The sequence below is a fragment of the Oxyura jamaicensis genome, chromosome 6, assembly GCF_011077185.1.
Source record: "Oxyura jamaicensis isolate SHBP4307 breed ruddy duck chromosome 6, BPBGC_Ojam_1.0, whole genome shotgun sequence".
In the NCBI taxonomy this organism is placed as follows: Eukaryota; Metazoa; Chordata; class Aves; order Anseriformes; family Anatidae; genus Oxyura; species Oxyura jamaicensis.
The window spans coordinates 17437728-17463007 of record NC_048898.1 but is presented as its reverse complement, the minus strand read 5'-3'; the positions used below and the strand labels follow the sequence as shown (position 1 = coordinate 17463007).

General features: G+C 43.8%; 1 protein-coding gene across 2 annotated transcripts in view; it reads left to right on the top strand.

Annotated features, from left to right (window-relative positions):
• Positions 1 to 11854: 11854 nt before the first annotated feature.
• The window catches only part of MARCHF8 (membrane associated ring-CH-type finger 8), a 94697-nt gene continuing 81271 nt past the window's right edge, over positions 11855 to 25280 (top strand). The window contains exon 1 of one of the 2 annotated variants that reach the window (XM_035330491.1): positions 11855 to 12096. The gene's annotated coding sequence lies outside the window, so the exon portion shown is untranslated. The remainder of the gene's footprint in view (positions 12097 to 25280) is intronic. The other variant, XM_035330494.1, reaches the window with a different exon arrangement.

Genomic DNA, 25280 nt, shown 5'->3' with positions numbered 1-25280 from the left:
GTTTATGATCTTATAGATGCACAAAATAACTCTCCCTACTTGAAAGCACATTCCTAAATTAAAAGTTGGGCTTTGTTGGGGGTGGGGAGAAGGGGATATTTTTACATGTGTATTTTTCAGAAGCACTGGCTCATCTCTGTTCCCACTGAAGTTGGTGGCAAAATTCCTACCCACTTCATTAGAAACAATGTGACCAACATTGTGTGCTTTAAATAAATTAAACCTCGTGGTAGCACAGGCAAAATGGGTGTTCAACAAATGGCATATTTTAATCTTGAGCATTTATCACCTCCTGCTGATACTGTAAAAAAAAAAAAAAGGCAATTCAGTACTTATTTGCATGAGGCACCCCTAATGAGCATGTAGCTACTTCAGCAAGTGGCATTTGGAGCCATACCTGCTGAAAGCCTGACCTAAAGCCTGTCCTCTTTCATTCCCTTAACATGTCTGGAGTCTTACGTTGCACAAGGTATCATAGTATGAACACACATGAACCTCCACATTGCATCTAGACACTTAAATGTCATGGTCCCTTTCTTAAAAGTTTCCTCAGCTATTTGGTCGTTTGGGGATTTAAAATGGTATATGCCACATTGTCATACAGTAGCTGTTAAATGTTCAGCCAATAAAGATTAGATCAACGAAAGAGAAATAACTTGAAAAATTCTCATCCTTGGAGAAATGCCTTTACATGTGGTCCACCTGCAACTTCTTCCTTTGGAATTTTCAGAAGTTGATGTCCTTGGAACACAATTTTCAAATGTATTCTTCTGAGCAGTCACAAGGTAAAACGGTCATTCGGCATGTGATCTCTGGGCTTTTTCCTTACTAGAAAAAGCTGCAGTGGGTACAAAGAACTGCATGTAGTTTTTCTTTCCGACACAGCATAGTATTTCACGCTGAAGGAAAAGAATAAGAAACTGGGCAAATGTAGTGTTTTCCTAGCAATTTATTTGTGGCTCAGCATCTTTAAGACAGCAGTATTGTTCTCTTGTAGATAAAGTAGAGCTCTGGTAGGAAGTGGAATTAAAATAATGTAGGCTGTTATCACTTAAACATAATCTGATATTGTTCAAGTATAGTGGCAGGATATTTTTTTGCAGTGCAATTAGAATGGCCATAGTCAGATTTTACAAAGAGTGTACAATTGAGATTTGTATCAAGAAGATTGAATAAAATCTTGGTTGTGACTCTTTCACTTTCTATATATGCATAATGACATTCTGAAGTGCATAACCATACTTTTCAGAAAAAAATACAGTGTAGTAATAATATGTAAATTGTGTATTTGTAGCCTCTTATCATTTTTATTATACCTCATTTTAATTATACCTGATAAAGGCTTTTCTTGAGCCTGGTCAACGATACTATGTTATAGGCAGTCCTTATTTCCAACCAGTAGTACAGCCCTAAGAGCACTAACATTTGTCATTAATTGTTTTAGATACTAATGTATGATATCAGGTTTTACCGAATCCTGTATTAGACTGTGCTATGGATTAATTACTGTTTACTGTGTAAACTTGCCTGAATGGTTTGGTTTTCTGAACGTTAGTCGGTGCTCTGTGGTGCTGTGCATCTGCTGTAGACAACCATTTGGTTTTTGTGTACTTGTTCATGTAATAGGATTGTATCATAAGGCTTTTACACAATGGGAGTTTAACAGCGACTTCGTGTGCTCCTCTACTTTCCTTTCGTATTGTTTTTTTCTTTTAATGTGAGGACCATTGAGGCATAACCAGGCTGGTCTCTTGTTGAATGACCTTCTGGATTCTTGTGTCAAATTATTAGGTTCTACAGAGGTGTCAAAAGTGTTTCTGGATCTTGAATGAAAGATTTCCTTTCTCTGAAATCTCCTGTGGCGATAAAAGTCTGCCGGCTCGTAATTCCCATCTCTACTCAGCTGGCATTCCCTTGAGATGTAATTGCACTGATGCCTTGCACTAACAATCTTGTCATAGACAAGGCTGGAATTGTTAATGCTTTATATTATCCAAATTAAGTCTTTCTAGTTTTTTTACACATGAGGAATTCGAATTTTTTTCAAGTACTTTCAACTTTTGTAATGGGGCACTATCTCCTGGGTGTAAACTGTGGGTTTGGAGTTGCTTCTACCTCCAGGAATTTGTTTTCACCTACAGCCTTTCTGTTGGTCAGGTTTTTCTAATTTTTATGTCACTCAGATTTATCTTGAAATGCATTTCTTGTTTTCTCTGGCATTTATGTTAGCGCTGAGTCACAGTTACTCATGTGAGAACATTCTTGTGACTAAGAAAGACATTTGTAGCTATGGAATAGTTGTGTGAGCTTCCACTGCTTCTGAGTACCGATTTTAGTTCGGGGTGAGCTTGCAATGTTTGCAGTGGATGGAGCGTTGGAGAGAAAACAGTGTAAGAAAGCAATTTCTTTTGTGTGGTTATCATCCTGTTTAAGATTATTGCCTACTAAAGTCACAAGATGTGCTCAATGGAAAGATGAACACTAGGATATTCCTTGTGAAGCAAGTGTCTTTAGAGCCATTGTGATTTTTTGGGTAGTAATGCTTGGTTTTTAATATGTAGAACTGTGATTTTTTCATTTTCTCAGATGAAGTTTCCCCAGATAGTCTCCTGCTTAGCTGTTTTCAGTTCCTGTTTTATATTTTATGTTCCTAAAATTACTTGAGTACCATTGAGGATTACAAGCATATCTGTACATGAGTGAAGGGGTATTCCTTTTTGCGGTATTAGTTTCAATTCCACTTTTCCCTGCACACGCTGAGCAAACATAGAAATGAACAGTGTTGCATGCAAAACTTTACTGCTAGTGAGAAATGAGTTTAGCCAAAAAAAAAAAAAAAAAGAGCAATTGCTTGAAAAGATAACGAGGGTTGTGTTTCTACTAAGGAGTGTCATGCAAAGCCCCTAGGTGTCAGTGGAGATGCCAGTTTGAGCAGATTCAGGATAAACTATTCACACGTACCTTCAAAATTGAACTAGAACCAGGTATTTCTAATAATGCTTAGGTGTTTGCTATTTTGACCTATTTTATATTCATAGCCTATCTTCATTTCCTCATCAGTGAAGCTTAGATTCTTTTATTTGTCAGCTGGCCTTCTTGGGCCAAGTATTTCAGCAAGCTGTTTTTTGTCATCCTCTCCTTGCTCTGTTTACAGTAGGGTGGATGCTTGCCTTATTTTTTCCTCTTGAGGGAAGTCCACCACTCCCATTTTGTCAGAGTTTGCAGCAGTGGGTTAAAGAAACAGGTCCTCTACTGTAGTTGTTAGCTCTGGGAACCTGCTGAGATCACATAGGGTTATTCCTTATGAATCCTTCTATCCAATAAGAGTTCTGCTAAGAAAGTTGGGTGGTTAAAGAACAAGCTACACTTAAAGCCTTTCCAGTCTTTCAAGATTGACATGCCAGATTTTATGTGTATTTCTGTCAAAAGACATGTAATCCAACCACATGTGGATTGGCTCCTTAGGCCAAGTCTTTTCCTGCAGCTAACTCATTCCATGAATAAGAAACGCAGTTGTAACCAGCTTATCTTGGGACCATCTTACTAGAGTGAATCAAAGGCATTTTTTTCAAATCCATCAAATATGCCAAAAAAAAAAGAATGCAACATTTAAGAAAACTGCATAATCCAATGTGCATTGTGCTGTACCAGTATGCGAAACTCTGTCGCTTAGGAAGGTTCTGTCTATTCCAGCTATTCCTTCTCCCAGCCATAATACTCTTGGTGACGTGGAAGTTTTGTGTTTTCAGCTCTTCTGTATTGCAAACTTGGTCATCTTAATCTTTTAAATCATATCAAGTCCATAAATAAGCCAGTATGTTTGGGTTTCTTTATCACTCTTGTCAATGCAACCTTGTATTTTTTCTCTTTATGGGGCTATTTAGTACATAGAAAATAGTTTAGGTTATTGCTTAAAGTTTCCCATTTAACAGTTCTTTAGCAAAGAAAAAAATGTTTGCATCAGCAGCAATTTAATAGCATATCTGCGGAAGTTTTCAGAAAAGAGGAAACCAGCTATTTCCCAGCTTACTCTTAAGTCATCTTCAGTGCAGTTCGGGTTAGTCCATTGGAACTCCAGCTAATTTGGAGTAATTTGGTCTGGAAACGTTCAGCATGGACACTGGTTTTGTTTCTTCTTCAGTATCTTATTAGAATGAAGCTTGCTTAGTAATTTATCTTTTTCAGAAATAAGTATGCAAAAAAACTAAAAGTATCTAAAAGTCTGGTCCACTATTTTGCAGCATAACTTTCCTCTGCAGTACGACCTTTCTGGCAAAGAACTACGTGAGGAGTTAACTTTCTGTATGAAGCTGCAGAAAGGAGACACCAGGGGGCAGCGGAGGATTGAAGAATGGGGAAATTTTCGGTTTTATCCAATGAGTTTTACAAAGGAAAACCATAGATAAGACAGCATTTCTTTATGACCCTTATTCGGCCCACTCTGAACAGATTTGAAGAGGTACCTTGCCTTTGCCTAATTCTGAAGCATTTCAAAAAGCTTTAAAAAGAACAGAATGGCACAAAAATGTGCTTGAACACTGTTGTTTTTTCTTATGACGAAAGCTATTACCTAATTTTAATACACTGCAGAATAGAGAGGTTTCTTCTGTTTCTCCCCACTAACCGTGCAAACGTGCATTTCAGCAATGTCTGCTAACTAAGTTATACAGGATTCTGTATACATAGTAAAAAGTATTACCTGTCCTCATAATTTCGTACTGTAAGGAGACAAATATTGTTGTCTTGTGGATACAGAATGAGAATATGAAAGAATAAATTCAGTGGTATGTGAGGAGTGTACACCAATAACCGTTTGAACAAGTTCTGACCACCCCTTGTTGCTTGTCATTTCTGCCCTTGATATTCAAGAGCTTTTACTGGTCTCCAGCAACAAGAATTTATTCCTAATCCACACTTCCAGGTTGTTTTCAATCCTTTTTAAGCCAGTCTTCTGTAGCGTTGATGGTTATGTATATTTAGATAAGGATTATGCGTTCTGATCACAACGAGGTGGTGAATTGTTACTGAAATTAGGCATTCTATCTAGCCAGCATCAGAAATTTGAAACAATACCTAGTCACTAAAATAGTATGATTTACATGTGGTGTATCATTATGAGGGTTAATGAGTTGGGAATAAAACCCAGAAGGTTTTCAAAAAAGAACAATCAAGGGTTTCTTTAAAAAAAAAAAAAAAAAAAAGCCTTTTTTCTCTCCATCAACTTTGTGCAAGCAGTCTTTTTTGCATGAACCTATTTTATACTTAATGTCAAGTGCTAGAACTGTTTCTTGTAATGGGCCACAGTGGTTTGCTTAAACTCCTGTACTGGCCAGTGCAACATTACAGCACGGGGATTTGTAATGAAATATCTTTGATTTTAGATGTGATTGAGAGTTGAGTGACAGGATTTCTTCCTAGGATTGCTGGTCTTGCCAATCACCCTAGGTAGTTTGCTTCAGTGGAAACGTAGGACTCATCAAAATAGGCTGGATCGGCTTGAGATCAGTCCAGCACGTCTCCAGGAATAGGAGGTACCAGACACCTTCAGAAGAAGGTGCAAGAATTTTTCAGTAACTAATGTGCAGGAACCTGTTTTCAACACTGGATCTTAATCTCCTATGCTAGTGGCTGGTGAAGAATTTACTGTCTATATCTGCAGTATGATATTAATTTGGAGGTCTATAAAAATCGAAAACTATCTTTGAATCTTAGTACTAATTGTGTGTACTGTGAAAAGCATTTCCTTTCACTGCAGTTTTTACTTTCCTACCATTTTTTAATTGAAATTAATTTGGTCTACTGCTGTGAGAAAGCCTGAACAGTGTCTCCTAAATAATTCAATTTGTTCTGTGTTTGTATCACATCTCCTTTTACTTTTTTTTTTGTTTTGTTTTGGTTTTGTTTTTTGTGGTACCAATTCACTGTTTTTGCTGTTCCAGGGCCTGAATTGTGCTTGCTGTCTGCTGAATCTCCTCTAATTTTGCAGAACACTTTCAGAGATCCTTCTGTCTTCTTCAGTTCCCTGTTTCCAGTTTTTCCATCTTGCATATTAAGTTTTGAGTTCCTCAAGGTAGTGACTGTCAGCTATTAGGTACTGGTACAATGGAAACCTTTAAAAACGTGATTCAAATGGTAAAATATACCCAGGATTCTTCAGAGGAAGGTCCTATAGAAACGCTTAGTATTAATCTGTCCTCTCTGGACAGGATATAAATAGCAATACAGTATGAGGAGAAAATGTAAGGGGAACATCTAGCTGAGCAGCTCAGCACAATAGCTGTGCTTAAGAGGAAGGTGATGTCTGGGTTTCGTTACACAGAAACGGGCTGTCTATGTCTTCACCACATACATGTGTTGGATGCATGCAAGCTGTTCGTTACAGTAGGAGAGCCAAATCCAAAAACTGAGGGAGACCTAGCAAGGACAAATGTCTTTCCTCTGCGTGTTTGAGGTTGGGAGGGGTGAGTTTGCATAACTTTGTACACTCCTCAGGAGTATGAGTAACAAACCTGGAAGTGCAGCAGACCAGTCAGATCCTTTTTCCAAGTTCTCATCAGTAGAGCAGGGAACTTTTTTTGAAACCTTTTTTGCTTGTTGCAAAGTAGAGGAGGAGAATGATGAGCTGTAGGCCTAGCTGCAGCACCATCTGACCTCTGGAGATGCATCAACTCCCACTGAGCTTCATTTTTTTTTTCCCTCTCCCCTAAGCGGTGTATATCCTACTTTGGAGAAGCATTAAATTTATTGGGGTGCAAAGAAGGGACCGAGAAGCAGATTTTTTCCTTTCTTTTTTTCCAGATGGCTTGTAGTGCTGTAAGCCTTAATCAAGTGTGATGCCTTAATGTTGTGGTTTGGATTGCCCTAGAGTCAGTTCACCCCTACCTAGACTTTATCTAGAGATATTGCCTTAAAGGTCAATTTGTTGCATTTTCCAACCTTTTCCTTAGTTTTGAGGTTCAGTAATGAGAAAATCCTTGTTAATACTTCTACAGAGGTTAGCATTTATGAGGCCTGGGTTAGGCTTTATGACTGCAGAAGCTTATCTGCTCTGAGACAGATTCAAAGCTGTATCCAATCTCGTCAGTCTTCAAAGGCACCCTCACATGACTGTAAGGCCCTGCTGAAGCCTGCTGGGGTGTGTAGCCGTACGCCTGTTTGTCACGCGCCACGCCAGATTAAACCCGCTGCGTGTAGGGCTGGCTGCAGTCATTGTCTGCTGAATGCACAATGTACCAGGGCCTTTCATCCCTCTACTGGGAGAAAGGTTACGATTCAGTTTGTAGGCAGGAATGCTTTTTCTTCTGGTTGCTTTCCAAGTGAAACTTTAAGGGCAGATGCCACTCAGTCTCAGAGATGGATGTCAAATGATCTCATCCTAGTGATTTTCCAAGGCTGGGTTTTACTGGAATGCATTACTGCACTGCTAATTCCCATCCGGCATCCAAGACAGAAGAAAATCTGATAAATTTCAGGCGCTTAAGAATACACTGGTTAAGATGTCTGCAAATCACCTATTTGGAAGTCTGGTGCTGTTTTTATTAAAGGTGATACAAGCTTTGAAATCTGGTGCCTCACTGGCTAAAGCTGTAAAGCGGTCTTTAAACAGGCTTTGGTGCATTCTGCTGGGTGCAAGTCACATAGACAAATGTTGCTCCCAGATGATCTAAGAAAGAAAAGTGGTTTACTTTACAGTGACTGCAGCTCTGGATATGTTGCCTGTATATATTTGATGAGTAACCTCACTTCTGTACTTCCTTTCTTCCCTCTGTTCTTACAGAATCAGTGCTTTAACACTGTGTGGTTCTTGTTCAGTATGCATTATCTTTCAGATGCCTGCCATGCAATGCTCATGCATCATCTATTCTTCTTTCATTTCTAAGCTGTTACCCTTTACTGGAGCAGAACAGTTTTCAGACAGTGAGTGTCTTTTAGTCACTGGGAGTCTGAGCACTGCTGGTTATAACACTGATGTTCTGGGCTGGTGAAGAAGGGGAATGGTACTTGTTCCTTTCCTATTCTTGAAGGAATTAGGAAACCAACTTTCTGTATTCTTGAAAAAATGTCAGCAAATAATATTCATCTTAAAATTGGCAAGAAAGGTGCATCTGGCTTTCTTGATGTTCTAGGGGAGAGAATGGCAAAAAGCATTCCTATTTATCCCACAGAGCAGACTGAAATGTTGCTGTGTGAAGCACACGGTTAACAGGTGTAGGAATTCCAAATGTTAGAGAGGTAAGTAAGGTGGTGTTTTGTTTGTTTTTCCTCCTCCTCCTTTCAGAACCTGAAATCATCTTTGCATGGATAAAAAGATGGTCAGAAAGGACATAAATGTTATTTTTATTTCCTTCCATCCCTCCGCATAGATTTGTCATTCCTCTCACACTTTTTCCTTCTTGTACCAGAATGTTTTATTCACCTAGCACAGGCAGATAATGCAGAGACAGCAGTGCAGGAAGGAGTGAATCCTGGGCTCGTCTGCACCAAGGGCCTTCAGAGAACTGGAGAAAATCCTCTTTTCTCTGTGAGTAGTGAGCAAATAAATGGGGGAACACAGTACAGGATATGCAGGTGGAAGGAAGTAGAGGAACTGAGCTGACTTGGAGAAAAGCTAGCTAAGAAGATTTGGGAGGACATCCTGTCTCATCTGCATGCTTGTATTTGTACATATAAGCACATATACAGAGGGAGGCTTGCATTTTTCTAGCAGCCTGACAGGGCACTGTCTGGATTTAAGGCTTCTGGGGCACACGTTCTTTTCTCTTAGTTGTTGTTATCTGGTCGAATAGAACTGCTGCTTTACATTTTTCATTAATAGCCACAGCTAGGGAGGTGATGCACACACACGTGAAAAGAATGAGTATGTACGTACTGGAGTGCATGAAGGTACTTACACCTGCCTATTCTTTTTGTGGGGTCTTTTGCAGATGAAGTGCCCAGGAGGATTTATGGGAATTAGTCCCCCATCTGCCCTTGTGATCCCCTGCAAGATGTCTGGGGCTGCTTCCAGTCCCGAGTTCCTAATGGCTGTAACACTAATTAATTACAGTATTACCATATTGCACATTTTTGTGTAGAAAGCTGCAAGAAAATGTTTCAGTTTCTTAAGATAACATAGCAGACTGGTATAGCTCATTAAATATATGGTAGCAATAATTTCAATTTATATCAGGAAACAAATTTTACCCAGAAAAACTGAATAACTTTGGAGACCCAAACCACAGTGAAACTCTGAAGTAATCCCCTAAAGTCTTGTGCAGTTTCTATGGAAACCTGCAGGTGCTCAGGCTGAGTTTGTGGAATAAAATGCTCAGTTATAATTATCTGGAAAAATGAGTGATTCTTTTCCACATAAGAACTACTGTATTTGTTGTCATAACTGAAGACAAAGAGGAGAGCACAGTTGTCCAATACATATTTTTTGGAATTCAGTGTTTCTGCCCCACAAGACTTACCAGGTCTTCCCCCTGAAAGGAGTAAAACTATTTCTGGAAGGCATAGTCACAACTGTGTTAAGTCTGTGCTGCACCTGCAGAGAATTGGAGTCTGGGCAGAGGGATAATTCTGTTATTGTGACTTTAAACAAATTGTATTTATTGTTGATGGCAAGTATGCTCACAGTCCACATCCCTTCTGCAGGGCATTGGGACAGCCCTGTCCTGCAGACCCATCATCTTCAGCTAAGCGTGACATGCGTTTCTAGGAATATGTTGCCCAGCTACAGTTTCCCCTAACCTTTGAGCCAGTGGTATCCAATTACCAAGGTGGAGATGTTCTGTTTCTGTGTTTTGTTGTGTTGTGGTGTTTTAAATGTGGGATTGTCAACAGCTATGCTAGCTGGAAGAATTTAAGTTCTCCACTTGACTAATGGCCTTAAGTTTATAGTTTCTTCCTTATTTCTTAAATTAGTTGCAAATTTTGAGGGAAAGCATTTGCAAGGGCTCAGGTTTGCATTTTCTACTGATGGTCTGTCAGGCATTGAGGGAGGGTGTTCCCAGTAGTGCTCCGCAGCACCAAGGCTTTGGTCCTGGCTCTGCACTACTGCACGCAGGGTGTGGCAGGGACTTTTAACTCCAGAACAACAAATTTAAAATACTAGACAAGCTTTCTGGGGAAACAAAAAGACTGTGGTGTAATAGTTGCAAAACACTGGGCTTAGATCTGCAGAAGAATTTAGGCACCTTGCTCCCCTTTAGAATTAAGGGGGTTGTACTGATGGTTTATGGTGGCGTCTTTCAATTCAGGCCTAAACTTTTGTTTTTCTGTATCCAGTTTGCCTGGAAAAAACTGTCCTCTATGCGACTGGGTTTCTGTGTAGTTTCTGTTCAGCTGTGTCAACGCTCACCCTTCCTAGTCTGGCACACTGAGTACTGGGTGGTGAGCTGTGCTGAACCCACAGTGAGATACAATCCTACCCTGAAAAGTAATTAAAAAAGAAAAGGACTGAAAGCATGAAGGAAGAAAACAGCCTCCTTTGAGATTTCCCTGTGGCCTCAAGGTAAGCCAGCAGCACATGTGAGAACAGATACTGGTTCTCTTTACAAGCCCGTGTCATACTACACTGCCTACCAACAGGACATGGTTATCATCACACATAGACATCACCACCCCGTCTCCTAAAGGGATATAATCTAAGTCTGTTTATTATTATTATTATTATTATTATTATTATTATTATTATTTCAGTGGGGCTAAATGGGAGCTGTAGACATGCTCTCCTCCTCCCAGAAAGATGCACTGTGTACTTGTAGGTGATGCTTCTCACTCCTTCACTACATGGGTGTGCTGGGTCCTAGCTCTGATGTGTAATGACAGAATTTCAGCCCGGCATCTTTGGTCCCTGAAAACCTACTATGGCACACTTTTATGTAGGGGGTGCTTGTGCTCTGCATCAAACAGGGTTGCCTCGCTCAGCTTATTCTTTCTTACTGTACTCTAAGTGTAAATGTAATCTCCCTGGAGCCCTGTAAATTATTGATGTGAAAAAGTGCAGACTCGGGAGATGAAAAACTTTGACCAGGTTCAGTGAATGAACTTGCACGTCAAGTCAGGAGCTCTCCTTGTTTTCTGTCTGGCTTCTGTCTTAGCAGCTCCAGCTTTCCTGTCTGGGCTGCGCTGATGGGAACAGTTTAGCAGTGCTGCCCATATTCCTGTTCTTTATCACTTATTCCCGAGTGTGATAGGTACTATGCCTGGACAGAGGAAGTCTCTCCCTTGACGTTTTCTCATAAAAAAAAAAAAAAAGTTTTTTTTTTTTTTTCCCTTTGCATAGCTCACCTCTGTAGTGTATACAGTTTACCTGCTCCTACATATAACCAGATGTTTATAACCAATTTTTGTCTTTGGGTGGGAATGACTAAACTTGCAGCATGGAAGTGTGAAGTAGCTACAGTGTCTGGCACCCAGGCAGAGCTCTGGGGCAAGCTTCATTGGCACTTGAACCTTTTCGTTTACATAATCTTCTAAACGATGAATTTACAAGATAAATTAGTAAGTCCATGTTAATAATTAGCAACACCGTCAAGGTGGCTGTAAGCATACATAAAATAAAAATTAGAGTTATACGGCAGCTCGGAACGACTTCGAGCCCTGCCGGAGCCCCGGCCGAGCCGTGCTGCCCTGAGGAAACGCCCTCAGCGCCTCCGCTGGTGGCCGGGGCAGGGCGGCCCGCCGAGCCCACCTCGCGGCTCCAGGTGAGGCTTCCCCGCCTGCCCTCGGCCTCCCCGCTCCGCTCCACGCCCCAGGTGAAGCTTTCAGCGGTCCGAGGCCAGGGGGCTCCTCCCGGGCCCTGCCTCCCCCGGGAGGGCTCCGCGCCGCCCCCGGCCCGGCCTCGCTTCCCCGTCCTCCCCCGGGCCATGGCGGCGGGGGCGGGCCGGGGCGGGGCGGCGCGCTGACAGGCAGCCCGGCCGCCCGCCGTAAACAGCAGCCGGGCGACGGAGCCGGGGCTGCTCCAGCCCAGCCGGAGCCTCAGAGACCCCCCCCCCCGGCCCGTCGGCAACGCCGCGGCTCGGCCGCCTCCCAGGGGCATGGGCGCGGGCACGGGCAGCAGCCGCAGCCGGAGGAGGAGCCGCCGGGCAGGGCCCTGCGCGGGGCACCGAGGTAGGCTCGGCCGCCGCCCCGGCCGTGGGGAGCCGCCGCCGCTTCCTCCGCGGGGGCCCAGCGAGCCCTGTCGGCCCCCCCCTTCGGGCTTGGGGAGGCCGGGCCGGGCGCTGTGGGGCTGCCCCCTCCCGGTGGCCGCCGCTCGTCCCTGCCGGCCCCGGGGAGGCGGCGAGCAACAGGCGGCCGGGCCGGGGGCTGCGCCGAGCCCGGGGAGCGGGCGCCAGGTGCAGCGCTAAGAGGCTTTGCCCGCCGCCGCCGGCTTTGTCTACGCAGCCTGACCTCGTCCGGCGGCGAGGGAGGCGCCGGGGGTATTAGCGCTGCTCAGGGGAGCTGGGAGCCCCGCAGCCGAGGGGGAGAGGCGCCGGCTTTAGGCTGCGTGCTCGGTTCCGAGGAGGACCCCAGTTCCCGTCCGGCTGGCGGTGGGGAGCGGAGGCGGGCGGGGAGAGAACTTTGTGCGAGGTGCGCTGGTCGTGGCGTGAGCGTAACGAGCCGGCAGGGAGAAGTGGGATCCCTTGGTGGCCCAGGAGCTGGCTGGTGGGTGTCATCCTCCGGTTGTCTCCCAAGCGTAACGCGAACTCCAGCGTGCTGCAAGTGCGAGAAGAGCCAGACGTGTGAGATGCCCGTCTTCCACGCAGCAGTGCTAGACCCACACACCTCTGGCGCTGGAACGGGCACAGTCTGTGCATGGTCCTGAGCAAAGCAAACCTGCGGAGCGACCAGCGGCATAAACGGCCGGGGACACTCAGGGCAGGGCCCAGTGGGTGTGCAAAGAGCTTGGAAGGAAGGTGGGTCTGGCCGGGGAGAGCTGGTCTGACAGTAGCACTTCCCTCGAAGCAGCAGCACTCTTTAAGAGCTTTTGCTGCTGACTTCAGTTCTGGAGCTGTGTCAGGTCAGGCTGGGCTTGAACCAGTAACAGCCCTAAAATAGCCCAAAAAATTTCAGAGGAAAGAAGTTTTCTTTGGAAAACAATTGTTTATCAAGCCCAAGATGTTTTCTTTAAAACCTATCAATGCTGATGAATTTCTGCTGACGTAGAATTCAGCTAAATTCATCTCTGGACCAGGATTGCTGGAAGCATCAAGGGTCCTGGCTCAGAGATGTGCCCAGGGTAACAAAACGTGCCCAGGATAACAATACCTGCTGAAGGGTGCTGCAAGCTGCTCGGCTGTGACCCACGCCGTTGGTGCCAGACTCCCCGGAGCAACCCTGTAGCTGCGCTGTGAGAGCGAAACCTCCCCCGGCATTTAGTGCTGCTGCAGCTGCTGACACTGCTGCTGGACACCCAACAACTGTCTCTTTGCTGGGGGCTTCACATCAGACAGTAACTTTGGTTATTGTCTGATGTGAACCTGACAAATCCAGAATTCACTGACTATTTGGTGTTGTGGTGCAGTTTGTAGATTTTTCTCTGGCTTGGCTTTCTGCTAGCCCTAGTCAGCAGTCTTGCTTACAGAGTTAAACTAGTTGGAAGGAAGTAACTTTTTGTTTTGGGGTGTCAGGCTGGAAAAAAAGTTACAACCTGTTTCATAACTCAATGTACAGATACGTACGTAGTCACAGCTGGTGGAGGTGTCCAAATGAAGCAGTTATTATTCTAGTACCAGGAAATTCACCTGTTCTCTGGCTGGTTTTGCCTAGTCTTAAGTGTCACAAGGACATATTAATTCATCAGGCTGGCCGAACTTCCTATATTTTCAGAAAGTTTTTCTGCTCTTATAGCTCTAATCCTTTGGACAAACAACTCTCCCATGTTCAAGGGTGAAAGGACTCAATCTTCCCAGCTGCTGGGGCTGTCAACACATGCCAAAGTCTCTTCTCTGCCAACCTGGTTTCCTTATTGCTCTTCCAAGCACTGTTATTAGGGAAAGAGGCAGATCACTGCGGCTCCTAGTAGCAATGCCGCTCGAGGAAGGGGCGGTAGGTTCTTGTAACAAGTCCTAAATTGATTCCGCATCCTGAGAAAAAGGAGTTTCCTGCTCTGGGTCCTTCCCATCATACCTGTCAGAAGCAGTCAGCCCTAAGGTGACAGAGTGATAGCCAACCTCGTAAATAGTTACTGAGGACTAGAGTGAGAAGGGTCATTTGCCAGGTAAAATGCAACCAGGAATTAAGTGTCCTTTGCTTTATGCTTTATTCTTTTTAAATTTTGCTTTATATTTTCTTTTGCTATTGTGTCTGTACCCTCCTTGTCCCCAGTTAGATATAAGGAACTCTTGAGCCTTGGAAGTGTCTAATGAGTAAGAGCTCAAAGCTCTGCTGTGCTTTGGATGTGGTTGGAAAGACGGGGAGGTGATTCCACTCTGTTTGCTGTAGAAAGAGGTGGAGTAGAGGCAGAACTTTTTATTTGTAACCAGAGAGCTGTTGTTTTGAGGGCACTGTACTTTATGATGGCACTTTTTGGAAAAAAGTCCTTTCTGCTTTTTTTTTGGTCTGATTTTTACTGTATGTTCTCAAATGAACATTGTGTTTATATAGTGTGTTCTGAAGAAACGCATAGGAAATAGTTCAAGTGCCTGACTTCCATTAGATGTCAAGGCAAGTTAACGTCATCCATGTTGCTGAAAATCTACCCCAAAACTTTAATTGCATTATCTGTTTGTGTATAAAGGTTTGGATATCCAGAACTTGTGTAAGCAGCAAAGCAGAATTTAAGATGTTCAGCAATCCAGTCAAATCCCCTTGTGGGAATTCTGTCCTGTTTTCTTAATTATGGTTGTTCTGGCCTCTGAGACCCTTGAACTGCTCATCCTCTTTGGAAACACTGCTTAGGAAAAGAGGTCATCTCTGGTCTTGCGTTTGATTTGATTGATTCATAGGACCCAAAGATGTTTGTTGTTCATGGCTAGCTGCCTTTGCTGGGTGCTCTCGTGGGTTTACATACCGGAGAGTAAGAACACTTGTAATTCTAAACAATTGCTCTTGTCTAGGTTTTGCATGGACTGCTTTCTCCCCTGTTTCTAAAACCAATGGGAGGCAACTTTGTTACTTTGGGTGGCTTGGGCTGAGCAACATAAGGTTGTTCTGAGTAGGACTTGGTCATGCAAAATTTTTAAAAACAATGTGTGTTGAGCTTCGGAGGTCAAAGACTGTCACTTCTATGGAAATGGCATTTTATTCGCTTTAGAATATGCTGAATTAATACGTAGTATTTACGCATACGAATAGTGAATAGCAAAGCTGTAGAAGGCTCTAAAGAACGGAAGATTAAAGTCTGGGAAAACTTCAAATCGAGGACACCAAGTATTAGAGGGGCAATTTTCCTAGAGAACAAGCGATGTTGTTACTGCCTACTCCAGTGCTTCCTTCTCTGAAGGATCGAGGCTGGCTGCTGCAGGAACAGCACCAGGGAACCACATAAACCACACGTCTAATTCACTGCATGAATTCTTACAGCGAGATACAGAAATAGCAGTATTCATGGAACTTGTGCAGCGTTTGCTGTGACTTCTGTTTTGCTAACTTGTGCATTGGCTGTAAAGATCTGCTGGCAGCTGATTTGGACGTTGCAGAGCTGCATTCAGCTTGTTGGATGGGTTTTGTTAGTAGTGAAGTTCCAAGGGTCCTTGAAACCATCTTCACAAAGCTGGGGCCAGTTTTACTATTTCTGTTGTGTGGCCTTTCCTGAAAACACCAGCTGGCTAAAGAACTTGTAATTTCCAAAGCAGATTCTCTTTCAATGCTTACCGCAGTGTTTTTGTGGGTCTTTTATCAAGGAATCTAACCACATTGCTGCGAAGCACTAAAGTATTTAACAGATTACATTGTGTTTATTGATTCTGGGTCAGGTAAATGCACAAGATGCCTTTGTGCAGTCTTTGCAAGCACTGTTTTTTTCACCTGTTCAATGCAATTAACAGTATGCTTTAAGAACTGCGTTATTCTTAACTGTAACTCATCACCAGACAGCCAGACGGCTCACAAACAGCAGCAGAGATCTATCTCAACCATCAACGGTTTCTAGTGCTTGCAATTTCTTTCCCCAGGGACCAGGGGGAAAACCGGCCTTTATTCTGTGCCCAGCTGGCTATCAGGTTTGGGCTGGTGTAAATAAAAGGTGCATGTAAATGGCTGTTCAGTTTCTATGCCATTTAAAGTAAGTGCCTGTCTAGAGTTCACCTGGGAGACCTCCAGACAAGTAGGGGATCTTGGCAGCACATCTCGCGTTTAACCAGAGACCTGACAGAAAGTCATAGTTGATTGAACTCAACTGGAAACAGTGCTGGAATTTTTGGCGCCAAGTATATCTCTCATAGGTTACAAAATATTAACAGATCCTGGGAGCTGTTTGAGATTTTCCAGTGTTTGACGAAATGCGATGTTTAGTCAACTAGCAGGTGAGCACTTTGCTCTGAGACTCGTGTAAGGATCACAGTTTTAAACCTTGCAGAGCAAGTGGCCAGAATCAACACAGAACATGAATGTCGTATCTATGAGGGTGGGTAAATCCTATGTTTTAGTTAGGTATACATTGACACCTGCCCCTAAAAGTTTCTGTCCTTGAAGGGCGCTGGGAGTGCAGAATACAAGTCAGTGTATTCAAGGGCAACTTTGGCCCCTATTTTGGCCCCAGTTTCAACAAGGTCCTGCTTTTACGCACCATGAAGGGTAAGAGATTCATTACAAGGAACAAAAATATTCCCAGCTGTTTTTCCCTACCTGAGCAGGTAGCTTGGCTTCTGTTATGTCCTGGACACATGACAAGAAACTGACCCTCGGAGCCAGGAGGGGCAGCTGAATCAAACTGAGGGGAACAAAAGAAAGAAGGAACTAGGGTGGCAGGCCAAAAATACCTATATATGGATGGAAGCTCAGACACACGGTTGCTGCTTTTTAGAAAAGCAAACCAATCCCTTCCTCTCAAACATACTTTATTTTTAAAAAGCCTTTTGGTTCCTCTTTATCGTGTGTGCTGCTCCTGCAAGGAAGAATATCTTGGGGGGGGGTGAGGTGGGAGGGGAAGGCATTTCTTAATAAACAGTCAGGCTTCCCTTGGGTCCGCTCTGCGGGTTCCGATGACCAGAATAATCTGTCACTCTGACTTACTGCTAATAACTGTGCCATGGGTGTAGCTTGAGGATGGGAAATGTGCTTCTGTCCTTATCAGCAGTTTGTTTATAACTTCTGGTCTCTTGTTATCCAAGAATTTTGGGGGTGCAACCGTGGGGGTCCAGGCATTGCCATGACTCCTAGTACCGAAGGCTGTTCCTTCTTCACAGGTGAATTTTTTGATAGGTGATTTTTGCCTGTGGAGGGTCATTTGAATAATATCAGCTGAAGAGGAAGCAGCAGGCTCCCTGTGTACGATCCACCCTGCAGCACCAATTAAACATTGAGGAAGTGTTCAGGCAAATCTTACTATGGTAAGTGCTTCACGTGGCAGCAGGCGTGAGTCTGGCCTCTACCTTCCTGTGAGGAGGAAGATGTTATGTGGGTTATTAATGGCAGTGCCTCCTCTCCCAGTTACTGCAGGGATTCCTTTATTTATTTTAATTCTTAATGGCCTCTTAAAGCATATCATGATGATACAGCCTCCGTCAAAACCAACTTGGGGGGGGGGGGGGTGCTGTAGCAAGGCGAAGAACCTTCTTTGGCTATTTCTATTTGCTTTCACTGTCCCCACTCCTCATGTCAGCCAGGACAGTGGATTAATCTCTCTGATCCCTCTATTTCTAGTTGTAAAAGCACAGTGTGCTATTGAGGGTGATTCACTACTAGGCCAATCCTTGTTATAATCTATTGTAACTATGAACGCATCAGTCAGAACAGGAAGGCTAATGGAAAAAAAATGGCTTATTTCTGTGTAGACTATATGTGTGTGTGGGAAGATGGATGTTTTGAAACTCAGAGTCATGCGATGCAGGCTCTGCCATGCTTTCATATCATGGGCCATGTTACAGCATAAAATTCCTGCAGATGTCTCATCTTGCCCTGTCTGTGGTTTTGTCTCCTCCTTGCCTGTTTCCCGTGGCTGCCTTCAGCAGGCTGTTCTTAAGGGATTTGTGCTGGACGGCCGGACAAACTCTGCTACAACAGAGAGAAAGTGAAAGTTCGCAGTGGGTTTTCTGTTCTTAATGAGCCTGGTAAGTCTGACATATCAGAGCAATGTGAAGAGCACTAGGTAATAGTTTACCGTAGGTGACGACAAAGTGCAAAATACACATGGAAACAGTCTGGGGGTTATCAGTAGAATTCAGTTTTTCCTTCCTTTCTGGTAAATGAAGAGAATTTCCCTTTTAGTTCTGCATCCAAAAAGTTGTCCTTTTAAATGTGATTATCATCATCGTAGCTTTCAGGGTCATTTTCATATACACTCTGCCTGCCAGACCTGAACTGGAGGTGCCAGAACAATGCAGGACAGTTATCATAAGTGTTTTTTCTCTAGCTCAGTCCATAACAAGTCATTTACATTGTGGCTGCTTCTGTAAAGTGTATATGTGTATATTCATAAATATGTACGCATAATAGATAAAAACCAAGGAGATTGAAAGCTTCCAGAGGACATCGAAAGTGATCTCTAGGTGAGAGAGTTTTCTTATTCCACACAGCATAAATGTAAAGAACTAAATACGGTCTTGTTGCAAAGGAAAAAAAAAAGTCTGCTTAGCTCTATAAAAAGAGGAAGGTCGCTTGCAGCTAAAGGTTTGTTGTGAAAGACAGGAAATGTGAGTTGTGTTCTGCTTCTGCCCTGTGTTTTTCTGGTGTAAGCTACCTCACCTATGCATACATTCACTTTCTGCAGCGCAGTTGTCATCTGTCCTGTGTGTTTTGTAATGTTCTTGGATTTTTTTTAGTCTGCCTTCCAATGGGAAGTGTGCTTATGCAATTGCACTGCAAGTAACTTCTGAACCTGTCAGCCAAATGTCAGATATTTGCTGAAACTGTAGATGTAACAGGAGGAAGGGAATGTAAATTGCAATGTCATGACCTAGTGCTGTAGCCTCACCCTGTGCTGAAGCTCATGGAGATAGCACTTTTTTAGACACAAGATATTTCACATGGGTGGATGACGCTTAGGAACACTGCAGCCACAAGATACCAAAATGTATGCTCTCGCTGTGCTGATCCTTCTGTCCATTGGATGCCCTTCTTGCTTTGCAGGATGTTTTGAGAGTGTAAGGCAGGGAAAAGGTTAAGAATTGTTACTAAATTAGAATTGGCACTGTGCATCAGACTCTTCACAAAATTAATGTTTGATAACATAAGGGGGTGGAGGGAGGAGAGATTCAGTTGTAAAATTACAGGAGTCTTGTCAGACTGGCTTGATCTGGGGAGTTAACAAAAAAGTAGCATGTTTGATTAAAAGATAGAAGGGGATTTTAACTTAGCGCTTGGCATGACAAAGCAGAAGCCAGTAAAAATGAGATCAGATTTCAGCTGTCTAGAAGTGTTTGTGTTCTTATGCAGTGTGTTAACACTGTATTGTTGAAATATCTCTGCTTTTGGGTATGAAAACTCTATAATTGCTGTTTAGCAGTTCCTTTGCATGAGAAGCATACTTTGTTTCTGTGATTCCCGTGACAGTAGCATTCAGCTATTTTGTACCCTTTGCCCTAGGGTCAGACCTAAAAGGAGAGGATAACCTCCAAGTGAGACCCCTGGAGTTAAGTCTTTCAAATGTTGTGGAAAATATTCACGGAGTTGTTTTCGTTGTAAAATTTCAAGGCTTGAAAGGTCTCTGTGATGTTCTATACAAGCTGCTACGTGTTTTGGCAGGTGGGTGAGAAAGAGCCACGCTCGGGTACACCTGAAGAGCTCTGCAGCTCCAAGGCATTTTAGAGATGAGATTCTTTTTATATACCTTCCTGGGAGTGTAGGAAAACTGCAGTGTGGTGTTTTCCAGGCAAATTGCTAAGAAGGTGAGGTTTGCAAGATCCTGTTGTATTTTCTAAATGTCTAGGGTTTCAAAATGGTTCCTGTTTGAGCTTTCCTGATCTAATTACTTTTTTTTAAAAAAAAAAAAATGAAGTATATGGCTTTGTTTCTAGCTGGACATTGTGCAAATGAAAGATGAGAACTTCAGCTTCAAGGCTCTGTGTTCAAAGCAGGTGGAGACAGCCCTGCCAGAGCCCTGTGGCTCATACCAGCATTGTCTAACTGCTTGTTGCATCTTGTGCCTCATCATCTCAGATGCTTGTAGTGAAGAGTGGAAGCATCTCCTCTACTTACCTACCTGCCACATGCGGTAGGTTAGTCTGATGTATACTTTGCAGTCTTTTGGTGGTTTTATTCTTTCCAGGATCTGAGTCTCCCCTGGTCGACATCTGGTGTGTAGGGAGCCCTGAGACACTTGTATCTGCACCAAGCCTAGGCTTTTATTCACTGCCGGTGTTGATATCAGTTTTCTCACTCATTTTCCTTCATTCAATGATACCTTGCCAAGAAGCAAGCACAGCATTGTGTGGTTCAGCTGTCAGAGATCCTGAGCGCGAGGAAGCTGAGTCAGGATCAGTTCCTTACATAGAAAGGGAATTAAATACATCACACATTTGACTCTTGGCTGTGATCTGCCATTGTTTGTGCATTAGACATTTGTTATGTTTGCTTGCTTTCTCTGTGTACTTGAGCTGTACTTGTCAGCTGGGACACGTGCTCCATCTCTGAATGCCCCCGGGAAGTATACCTGTGCAGTGTTACAGGTGCTGTGCTCAGACTTGGCAATGAGCCCATGCTGCCATCAGGGCATCCTGCTGGTTAGGCTGCTGGCTTGCTGCTGTCAGCTCTCTTTTCAAGTCCTCCATAGCTGCCGTATTTGGGCTCTCAGCTTTGCAAGTCCTGCATTGGTTTGGCTGAGCCTGTCTTAACCGTCTGAGCCTGTGCAGGCGTGGTGTGCTTGTGGGTTTCACCCTCATACTTCAGTATTGCTGTGCTTTCCACAAACCATATACTCATCCCTTGTCACACAGTTGTAACTGGCATTATTTCTTGTGTGAATAAGGGAAGGAGAAACTGCGGGTTGATCGTCTGGACTCTGACTGGCCTCCTTTAAGCTGTGTCCTGTGAGCCTCATGGACAGCTCTTTGTGACTGATGTAATCCAACTAATGCGTATGAGAGACATCTGAGCCAGAATAGGGCATTTAGTGAGATGAAGAAACTGTTGGGTTTCAAGTCTGGAAGCAGCTCTTGCCAGCAGAGGATGGGGTGGAAGGCAGCGTGGCCGTGCACAGCACGTCCCGCCAAGGCCGGCGGCACGGACGTGCTGGAGCACAGGCCTGCTTTTCCCAGATGCTGTTTGTCCTCAGTCTCCAGTAACACCTGTGAGTCAAGGGAGAGCTGGCAAATTTCTGTGCCGAGCCTTTCCTCTGCTGGAATGTGACAAAAAAAAATAGGTGGTGGTGTGGGGAGAGAGAATCACTGGCAAGCCAAGTCATGCTTTAACCCAGCGAACGAGAACAGTGCAGTGTGCTGTCACTGGGCCTCATGAGACCCCTTGTGTAGAAGATGCCACTCCAGCACGACAGCTGTCAGGGATAGGTTACTCGAGCCTGTAACTGTCTTCAGCACAGCTGTGAAGACAGCTGTGCCTTTGCAGAGTTCTTTATCTCCCCTTGCCCTTCTTTCTAGGTTTTGAACGAGAATCCTGAAGATCTTAAGATCTCTTCTGGGCTGAATGATAGCTGCTTTCTCTTTTCCCTGTTCCCAGCAAAGACGACTGATAGATGATGGCTTTTGAAGAGCTACTAAATGTTTCATTGGAAGCTGGGGCATAAAACATAGTTCTAGGAAAGGCAGTGACTCATAACTGACTGTGATACTGGCTCAATCAGAGGGCTGCTAAAAATAATCCACCTTCTAATCCCATCATTGATCTTTAATTGAAGAGGTATTCTAATTTACAGCCTGCAGATGGAACAAGATCGGAGACTGAAGTGAAATCTCGGGTTTGTCAATCAGGAAGAAAGTCTGAGCAGAATCGGTGCTCGGAGAGGGAATTTTAAAGGGACACCAGCTAAGGGTGATGGTGCTGACTTTGCACTGAACTCCTGATGAATCTTTTCCCCAGGTAGATGCTGTAGGGTGCTGTTTTGTCAGCAGTGCCTTTTTTCAGGCAGAGGAGATGCTCTCCTTGGTGTGCTGTTCTGGAGAAAATTCTTTGTTTCTCCCAAAACACTGAGCATGCAAACAAACCTTTCCACGTTGTGTGTCCGTGGTATCCTTTTGGTTTCCTGCTTCAAACTGTTACATAGCATTGGTTTAGCGTTAACAAGAAAGCTGCCTGGTTTTGGTGCAGAACCAGCACTTTTTGGCAACAAGGGAAAAAGGAGCCTTTTCCATGGGGTTATTTAACATCTCATAAGATCAGGCTTTGAATACTTGCTAGCCTCTTTTTTGTTTACCTTCTAAGTTAGAGAGTCCCTGTCCTCTGTAGTGGTGCAGTGAGAGTTGAGCCAACCTCACCAAAGTGTGAAACTTCTGTTAACTTTGCAGAAAATGCGGGGAATGCGAGATTGTGCCAAATTACTTCTTTGACAGAGGATGGTGAAGGGAGCTTGCGAAAGAGGAGCTTTGCCATTGCCAGCTGATACTCTTCAGTGAATAGCTTGTGTCCCTGTGAAACAGAAGTGTAACTTCCCACGGGACCAAGGTTTAGTGCCTCGTTCAGAGAGCGCAGCTAATGCAGAAGTGTGCGAGGTGCTGGGTGTTTTGTGGCACTGAAGGCTCAGCACCCGAGGTGCTTCCTCCTGCACCCGGGTGCCGAAGGAAAATGAAAATGATTGGGTTCTCCGAGGAGAAATCGGAAGCGTTTTGGTCACTTGTGGGCTCCTGCCATGTCAGAACTAACAGAATTTATCCCCTTCAGCCTGAAGTACTTTATGGCTGCCTTGGTGCTGATGTGAGCCTGTACCGAAGCTGGGGCTGTCTCTGGGGTGGAACAGGCCAGCTGGCCTGAGTGAGCAGAAAACTGAGGGGATTTTGTCTTGGTTCTCTGACATCATTTGTTGCACTTGAAATAGAGAGTAGTTTTTTGTTTTGTTTTGTTTTTCAATTACAAAAAAAAAAAAGGATCTTACATTTGTCATTTAAAGCTGCTTAATAAAGAAATATGTCCTTATTGCTCTGTTAGGCCAGCTCAGCAGACATTCAGGTTATTTGTCGGTAGTAATTTTTATCTACTTTTTGGAAGAGTGGATATGCCTGGATACTGTTCTAATTCTGACTATTTAAAGAGGGAATGATCACCAGGTGCAGGTCCTGGAAAATATGAAGGAAAGAAGGGTAAGGTCTTTTTCTTTTTAACTGCAGCTTTGGATGCAGCTGATGTGAAGTTCTGATGCAACCTCAACAGGTTCAATGCTCTCCTCTTTCCAACACGATCTTTTCTTCCAGGACTGATGAACTTTCAGTAAAAAAAAAAAAAAAAAAAAAAAAAAAAAAAAAAAACACTTCTTGCCTTCAATTTTGGTAGAGGCCTAATGGAAACTGCTGTTCCTTCCAGTTTTTGTCTTCATAAATGTTTCAGATTTTGTAATAGTGTTCACGTGCACCCAAATTGCATGGTCTCTATTCAGCACACTTGGCTCATCTCGGTGGCTCCTGTCTCAACTAATTTAAAGGAAAGCACATCTATTAAGGAAGAAGACAGAAAAGCCACTTATAAATTTGATAGGGTTGAAAAATGTGACATGTCAATTGGCATTGGTGCCATGGTCATGATCCTGAATTTTATTTTAAGCCTTTCCCTGTATAGACAGCTTCCCATATTGACTTTCTTTGCTTGCCCTGTGGATATACAATTGTATCCCAGAATCTGCATTGCCCTGGCTACTGCCAGCTCCCTTCTAAAACATGTTTTGTATGACAGTGCTGCTTTCTCATGGCCTGGATTTCTGCCTACCTTTACTTGAGACCTGAAGATTGGTTGGAGCATCTCCTGGGTGCAAAACCAGAAGTCATTTTGGCACTGTGAGTCAGCCTCTTCCCAAGCAGCAAGAAACAGACCTGTGCAATTCTCACGGTTTCTCCTGAACAGGCACAGTTTCCGTTCACCTGCACGCTTGCTGTCTTAGCAGCCTTCTGCATCTGCCCCTGGTTGACAGAAGGGCTTAGAAATCCTGTTTTAGTCCTGGTGAATAGCTGCAATAGATTTTTTTTTTTCATAAGATTGTATACAGAGCTTGTAAGTTCATAGGAATGGATTGATTTAGCTTTGTAGTGTTTCTCTAAACTTCTTGTAAACAGTTTCTCCAAGCATCTAAATATTTGTAGAAACGAAGGGGCTAATTCAGGATGGGACCGAAAGGGTGAACACTCGGTTGCAAAACAAAGAACAAGGACAGAGGGTGAGGAAGTAAGCAGTGGACACTAGGTTTCTTGTAAATGTAAGAAAGGAATCCACAGTCGTGTATTCATCTCATGACTACATCTAGTGGTTATTTTAGGTACAGTGGGGATGAATGGCCTTTTATAGGCCGTGGTGAGGAGTGCCTTGTCTGGGGGGCTCCATAATGGCAGTTCCTTCTTTTCTGGTGGCACAGAGCACAGTTGAGGGGGGAGGACACACAGACCCGACATATGCCTTCCAGCATACTTGTATGAACCAGCTCGCTAGTGAAAGGAAATTGTTTTTGCTGACACTTCTCTGCTGCCAGTGCGCGTTGGTGTCAGCAATGTGTCACGTGGGGAGCTGGGATGCAGGGAGCCCGGCTGTTTGTCAGCCCTCTGAAATCACTTGCCTGGGCTTTAAGCTACAGTATGGATGCCTGAGATAAGAAGAGAAGGTACAGGGTTTTAATCTCTCCTTGTGCACTGTGACAAGCTTGCACCTGGGAGAGACTGTCTTGTTCTGGCACTGGAGGGGAATTAATTCTGTTCAGACCTGGACCCTGTCTGTTGGCTTTATGCAGTTTTGCTATTTAATGATTATGCTGTTACACAGAGGTTCTTAAACTCTTCATAGCGCAATTTCTATGTTGAAATTGATGAGAAATACCATATTTGCCTCGCTAGCAACTGTGTCAAATCAAGAATCGCAATGGTGACTGCAGGTGTGAACCTTGCAGGAATCATTAACACATCCTGCTGTTATTGCGGGTCTAACCCTAGTGTCTGGGATTTGGTTGTGCCAGGTACTGTGTATTGCCACAGTAAGGAGCAGTGCCAATCCCACAGAAGTCTTCTGTGTGGATGAAGCAGTCAGGAAGTAGGGAAGTTGGAAGTATCATTATCCAGCCATAAAGTAGACGT